The sequence below is a fragment of the Mus pahari genome, chromosome 9 (genome assembly GCF_900095145.1).
Source record: "Mus pahari chromosome 9, PAHARI_EIJ_v1.1, whole genome shotgun sequence".
NCBI lineage: Eukaryota > Metazoa > Chordata > Mammalia > Rodentia > Muridae > Mus > Mus pahari.
Window position 1 is genome coordinate 78,546,581 of NC_034598.1, and position 7,728 is coordinate 78,554,308.

General features: G+C 42.2%; 1 pseudogene; it reads right to left on the reverse strand.

Moving 5' to 3' along the window:
• Positions 1–6,962: 6,962 nt before the first annotated feature.
• Positions 6,963–7,728, reverse strand: part of LOC110326122 — a 1,953-nt pseudogene continuing 1,187 nt past the window's right edge.

Here is a 7,728-nt window from a genome sequence, read left to right on the forward strand (position 1 = left end):
GAAGAAGAAGAAGAAGAAGAAGAAGAAGAAGAAGAAGAAGAAGAAGAAGAAGAAGAAGAAGAAGAAGAAGAAGAAGAAGAAGAAGAAGAAGCAGCAAACACCAGGAGGAGTAGGTATCAGGAAGTAATCAAACTCAAGGCTGAAATAAATCAATTAAAAACAGAGAATAACACAAAGAACCAGTGAAACCAAGAGTTGGCTTTTTGAGAAAACCAACAAAATAGACAAATCCTTAGCCAATGTAACTAAAAGGCAGAGAGATAGTAGCCAAATTAACAAAATCAGAAATAAGAAGGGAGACATAACAATGGACACTGAGGAAATTTAAAGAATCATTAGATATTACTTCAAAAGCCTGTACTGCACAAAATTGGAAAAACTAAGAGAAATGGATGATTTTATAGTCAGATACCAATTACCAAAGCTAAATCAAGATCAGGTAAACTATCTGAATATTCCTATAAACCCTAAGGAAATAGAAGCAATCATTAAAAGTCTCCCAATGAAAAAAGGTCCTGGGCCAGATGGTTTTAGTGCAAAATTCTACCAGACTCTCAAAGAAGAGCTAATATCAATACTCCTCAAACTATTTTAAAAAGAAAAGAAAAGAAACAGAAGGAACACTGCTAAACTTATTCTATGAGGGTATAGTCACCCTGGTACCTAAACCACACAAAGACTCAACAAAGAGAGTATTTCAGACCAATTTCTCTTATGAACATTGATGCAAAAATACTCAATAAAATACTCACAAACTGAATCCAAGAACACATCAAAGACATCATCCTCCATGATCAAGTAGGTTTCATCTCAGGGATGCAGGGGATTCAATATATGAAATTCCACCAACATAATCCAATATATAAAGAAACTGAAAGAAAAAGTCACATGAACACCTCACTAGGTGCTGAAAAACCCAACACCCCTTCATGTTAAAAGTCTTAGAGAATTCAGGGATACAAGAGGCATACGTAAACATAATATAGTCAATAGCTAATAGCCAGCATCAAATTAAATGGTGAGAAACTTAAAGCAATTCCACTAAAATAGGGACAAGGCAAGGCTGTTCACTCTCCCCACATCTTTTTCAATATAGTACTTGAAGTTCTAGCTAGAGCATTAAGAAAACTAAAGGAGATCAAGAGGATATAAATTGGAAAGGAAGAAGTCAAAGTGTCACTATTCATAGATGATACGATAGTATACATAAGTGACCCCAAAGATTCTACCAGAGAAATCCTACAACTAATAATTACCATTAGCAAAGTGTTTGGACACAAAATTAATTCCATGAAATCAGTAACCCTCTTCTACCCAAGTGATAAATGGGCTGAGAAAGATGTTAGGGAAATTATACCCTTCACAATCACCAGAAATAATATAAAATACCTGGTGTGACTCTAACCAAGAAAGTGAAAGGTCTGTATGACAAAAGCCTCAAATCTCTGAAGAAAAAAATTGAGGAGATATCAGAAGGTGGAAAGATCTCACTTGCTCATGGATAAGTAGGATTAACATAGTGAAAATGGCCATCTTACCAAAAGCAATCTACAGATTCAATGCAATTCCCATCAAAATTCCAACTCAATTCTTCACAGGTCTTGAAAGAACAATCCTCATCTTCATACAGAATAAAAAAAAAAATAGGATAGTTAAAATGATCCTAAAGAATAAAAGAACTTCTGAAGGTATCACTATCTCTCACTTCACACTGTACTACAGAGCAATAGTAATAAACACTGCATGAAATTGGTATAGAAACAGACAGGTGAATCAATGGAATTGAATCAAAGACCCAGAAATAAACCTACACACCTATGGACACTTGATATTTGAAACAAAGAAACAAAAACCATACCATGAAAAAGGAAGAACATCTTCAACAAATGGTGCTGTTCCAACTTGTCTGCATGTGGAAGGATGCAAATAGGTCCATATTTATAACCCTGCACAAAACTCAATTCAAAAGGATCAAAGACCTCAACATAAAACCAGACACATCAGAAGAACAGAAGAGGGGGGGAGATAGCCTTGAACTCATCAGTACAGGAGATGTCTTAGGGTTTCTATTCCTGCACAAATATGACAAAGAAGCAAGTTGGGGAGGAAAGGGTTTATTCAGCTTACATTTCCACATTGCTGTTCATCTCTGAAGGAAGTCAGGACTGGAACTCAAGCAGGGCAGGAAGCAGGAGCTGATGCAGAGGCCATGGAGGGATGTTCCTTACTTGCTTGCCTCCCCTGGCTTGCTCAGCCTGCTCTCTTATAGAACCAAGACTACCAGCCCAGAGATGGCACCACCCACAAGGGGCCCTTCTTCCCTTGATCACTAATTGAGAAAATGCCTTACAGCTGGATCTCATGGAGGCATTTCCCCAACTGAAACTCCTTTCTCTGTGATTATTCCAGCCTGTGCCAAGTTGACACAAAACTAGCCAGTACAGGAGATAACTTCCTGAACAGAACACCAATGGCTCAGACACTCACGCAAAGCATTAATAAATGGGAACTCAAGAAACTGAAAAGCTTCTATAAGTAAAGGATACCATCATCAGGAGAAAACAACAGCCTTCAGATTGGGAAAAGATCATCACTAACCCTACATCTGACAGACGGCTAATACCCAAAATATATAAAGAACTCAAGAAGTTAGACAACAACAATCCAAATAACCCAATTAAAAATGGGGTACAGGACAGAAAGGTATCAACAGAGACGTCTTGAACGGTCAAGAAGCACCTAAAGAAATGTTTGATATCCTTAGTCATCAGGGAAATACAAATCAAAATGACCCTGAGATTCTACCTTATACCATAAGTATGGCTAAGATCACAAACTCAAAGGACAAAACATGCTGGCAAAGATGTGGAACAACAATGAATGGAGCAGGGGCTATCCCTGAGCCTGACACCCTGCCTGCCTTGTCTGGCCTCAGTGAGAGAAGATGCATATAGTCCCACAACTTGAGTGCTGGAGGTGTGGGAGGGGGGATTGACACCCACAGAGGAGTGCGAAGGGGTCTTCTGGGAGGAGAAGAAAGGCTGATATAGGGTTGTAAAGGGAATAAATAAATTTAATTAAAAAAATACATGGAGAAAGAACATAAAAAACCTTATGCATGAGCAAATACAGGACAGACAGGCTCAAATACCATGAGACTTAATTTCCAGAACAACAACAGAAAGTTCCCATGGGCTACCTGAACCTTGCCTTGGTTGAGGGTAAAATGGCAGTGGTGATGTTTGCTTAATGTAGTGATAAATGCAATGTAAAGGGTCTCTAGACATCTTAGTTCTCATTTTCTAAACTCTGCCCTGCCCCTTTCTCTCCATTCCTTCTGGAGTTACCACACCTTTCCCAGGTGACTTCTGGAGAATTCGACCCATTTTGCTACAACCTTTTACAGCAGCCTGGAAATTCAGAGTCGTCAGGAGATGGGGTTTTGAGCAGTTTTGTCAGTTCTCTCTTACTGCTGCCTCTCCCTCCTTCACAAACAAGTGGCAGTCCCTGGCGTTTGCAACTTTACCTTTTACTTTTATTGGGGGCAGATCATCGAAAGACTGCTGTTGGTAGCACATGGCGAGGGGGCTCTTCCCTAGCATAGAATTCCAGTTGGAAGAGAGGTGTGCTTTTCAACATTACCTAACCCTGAGATGTTTACAGAGCAAGGGTAACAGCTTTATGCATCTCACACATACTTGTTGGTGAACCCTCCTGGGAACAGATTGTGAGATGCCTACATTTGTACACAAGAAGACTAAGCCACGCCTTGGCTAAGTGCATTAGCCAAAAATCACACAGCCCGTAAGTGGAGAAGTGAAGATTCGAACCCTAATACACCTGGTTTTGACATCTACGCTTTCTACCACCTTTACAGCTTGCTCCCCTCCTTCTGTCAGGAGCTCACTCTATAGCAAGTCCAGGGGACTTTTCAAAGAAAATGAGCCACAAAGAATGCTTGATGTAGGCATTGAGTGGAGCCTGACACTGTTTTCAAATATTCACAACAAAGGCACGAATGCTTTATGTTTGGGAAGGTGGCGGTCTGTCTGGTTGACTTTATTTTTCTAAGTAACCTTAGTCTCAGACTGCCAACCCAGAAACCTGCGAAAGGGGTTGGGGGTTTGCTGTTATTTCCTGCCACTAACTTACCTTGACAGAAAACAGTCTCAACATTCCCAAGGGTGGCCAGGTTGTCAAGCCTGCTTTCTTGAAAGCCTTCCCACCTCCAGGAGGCAAAGTAGACTTTTTTTTCCTGGCTTAGCAGTTGATAACATTGTTTTGACTAAGCGTACCTGCATTTCTCCTTTCAGAACCAGACTTTAAGAACTGTTTTTTTTTTTTTTTTTTTTTTTTTTAATCCCTACAAAAGACTACAGTTCCCATTCACCCCCTCATCTTTGAATGGTGATAAAGGAGAGGGTCAAATCTTGAGGGTTTTCTTGTCTCCTCTACAAGCGCATGCAGAAGCAGAGCCAGCCCCCTGCCTCCTCTTTCTGGTTGCCTGCCACTCAGCCACATGGGTTTCTTTCTCTTACACCAGCTTCTTTTTTGGCCACCAGTAAACACACTGACCTTTTGAAATATGGAAAGAAAAAGCGCTTTGAAATAAAGCTGGCGCAAACTGCGTTCAGACAGCCTCATCTGAAGGGCAGAACAAAGAGGAGCATAGTTTTCAAGCTGTCTTCGGAATTACACCGAGCAGTTATCACTCAGGCCCCGGACTGAGCGTTAGCCCCACAAACTGGAGGGCAGGGCGGACACACAGGCCACTTTGTTGCAGAGCTCTCCAGCAAAAGATCCCATGTGGTTGGTACTGTGTTCCAGGACTCTGGGCTCTTTCCTTTCTTCCTTTCCCCCATTAAACCCCTCAACCCTTCTTGGCAGAGGCCCCTAGGTGAGGTAAGTGCCAATTAGCACGAAGAAAAAGCTTGATGTGTTCCAGGTTTATGGCTTGGAGCTGGCTTCTCAGGAAAACATCCTTCTCCTCTGCTTCAGAAGCTGGGGTGGGCGGAGAGGGTCCTAAGTATGGCTCAGATTTCATTCATTTTTTGCTGCTTCTCCCCACTCCCCTCCAAAAAAAAAACCCCATTCATTTCTGTGGGTCTTTCCAACTTGAAGTGTGGTAAGCAGACGTAGCAGAAAGAAGCAACGGCAAAAGATTCAGTGGCAGAGGTAATCGCAGCAGAAGACTCTGAAACTGGGCTGTTGGGAGAAAAAAAAAAAAAAGCGACTTTTTATTTTATTTTTTTATTTTTTTGGTTCTTTCGAAATAAACATGGCCAGATTCAGAACGAGTAGGTGGATGAGAGAAGCTATCTAATTTAAAGGATTGTTAAAGCCTTTTTGGAAGCTTCAAATTTGGATCTGATTTTTTTTTTTTTTTCTGTGACAGAAGTGGCTTTTTATTCATTTCCCCATCATTGGAGGCTTACCGCATCAGTATGTGGAGAAATGGGCCACCGTGACCTGCAGCTAACATCCCGGATCCCTTCAAGAGCAAGAAGCTTAGCAACAGAGGCATGAGAAAGCAGAGCTACAGCCAAAGGAGGAGATTTCTCTCCTCCTTAATCACCCTCCATCCTTCGGTGTTTTCAGAGGGCATGAGGAAAGGCAGATGCATATTAAGATACAGGCAAATAGCACACAGCGCTACCACATTTTAATGCATTGTTCTGCGCTTGTAGTTTCAGTCTTGTGATTTGGATTTTCATTTGCCTGGGAACAAAGCCTGGCTTCTCTTCCCCATTGGGAAACAGGTGAGACTCGTTTCCGGAAGCACCATCCCGGTATCCCGGAAGCAGCAGGCTCCCTGGACCAGAGCTTGCTCTCTGCCACCTTCTTGCTGTCTGCAACAGGCGCTGCATTTGCTAGGCACAGCAGAGGTGAAAATACCCAACTAATCAAATTGTCCTTTTTTGCACAATGGCAAGCAATTGTATCCCTGTGTTCTATTGAAACTGTAGAGATTGCGAAAGAAAATCTAGCGCTAACACATATAGTCTTTTCAGATAGAGGGAGTGGCAGGTGCTTTCTCACTCACCAAGTCCTACTCTCTTAATGGTGGGGGTAGGGGACACAGACAGAATGCCTTTCCCAGACTCCTCTGAATTGGGTGGCCTTGTGGCACATGGAATGTGGGCCAAAGTAATGTGCACAACTTCTAAGTCTTGTCCCCTAAGCCCTTAAGCAATACTGACAGAAGAACAGGTCCTCGAATGACAAACAGGCCAACAGGTTTTGTCCCTTTTCCTTTCTCTCTGCCTTGGCTAAACTGTTCGATTACCCCCAAGGTCTTATTCCCATATATGACCATTGTCTTATTCCTGAAACTAAACACCAAGGTTCAGAAACCAACATTCATTATTTAGCTACACTAACTCACCTGTCCAATCAGGACTTCCCAACTCACTCTAGCATAGACTTACACCCTTTTCCTTTAAAAAACAACAACAACAACAACAAAAAAACCTACAAAAATATCTGCTGCCTGCTGTCTGCCTTTGCTTAATCCAGTTTCCTAGCCCCCATCCCCCACCTCCTACCCCTATCCCTACATTTGCCCATCTTGTGCAACAAATTTCTTTTATGCTGAGAATTTGGTGTCTGGGCATGTTCTGTATCAACTCTGAGGGGCCACCCCACACCCTTACCCTAACTACTCAGGACATCCTTTCTGTCAGATGTGGAGGACTAGATGGAGAGAACCCAGAGGTTGGGTGCTAGAATTTTGAATGTCATGAATGAAGTAGTGGCCCAGGGATCTCCTCTAACCATTGGTGACTGTGCCCTAGGACTAGTTACGGAGTTGTCACTGTCCAAAGATTCTACCTTCTGCTGTCCGTTTTCTTTACAGTTCCTGGGTCTATTCGTGTGAGAAATAGCCTACAGCAGAAGATAGCATTGTATCCACCTATACAAGACTGTAGCATTGCTCTGTGGGAAGGCCAGGCAGCTGCAGTCTATGAGATGTCCACGTAGTGAGGCAGAGCTGTCCAGAGCCAGGTAAGCGAGCTTGGAAAAGAACTGTCTAAGCTTCGCTGCTCCGATAGACACTGCGCGTGCACTTTGGGAGTCACTGAACCATAGCCAAACCTGCTGAGCTGATACTGGATTCTTGACTCCAGAAACTGAGAAATGTTTGCATATTTAAATCACTAAATTTAGGGGACAGTTTGCTATACAGGAATAGATAAATGCAACATGAATAAGAACTAAACTTCTGTTGTTTTACTGTTTAAGCATTAGGACTACCTGCTACAGCTCATAATACATCCTGGTGCACACACTTTGGGACAATGTATTCAGTAATCTATGCACATGACTGAGAAGCACTATGAGTGTCTAGGGGCAGAGACTTTGTTCTTCTTGCTGTTTTACTGGGGGCCGGCCTACCTTAGCATCTTGCTGAGAACACAGGGGTTGAAAAACATGTGAAAATGAATATCTCTGACCATAAAAGCCATGGTGTGCTTCTTTATAAAGCCAACATAATGAGCATACCACTTTTCATCTGAGAGAACATATTCCAATTTATTTATTTTATTTTATGTCTATGAATAATTTGCTTGCATGCATGTCTATGTGACATGCGAGTACCCAGTGCCCTCGGAGGTCAGAAAGGACGTTGAATCCCCTAGAACTGGATGGTAGTGATATTGGGTACTCCTTCCTTCCTTCCTTCCTTCCTTCCTTCCTTCCTTCCTTCCTTCCTTCCTCTCTCCCTCT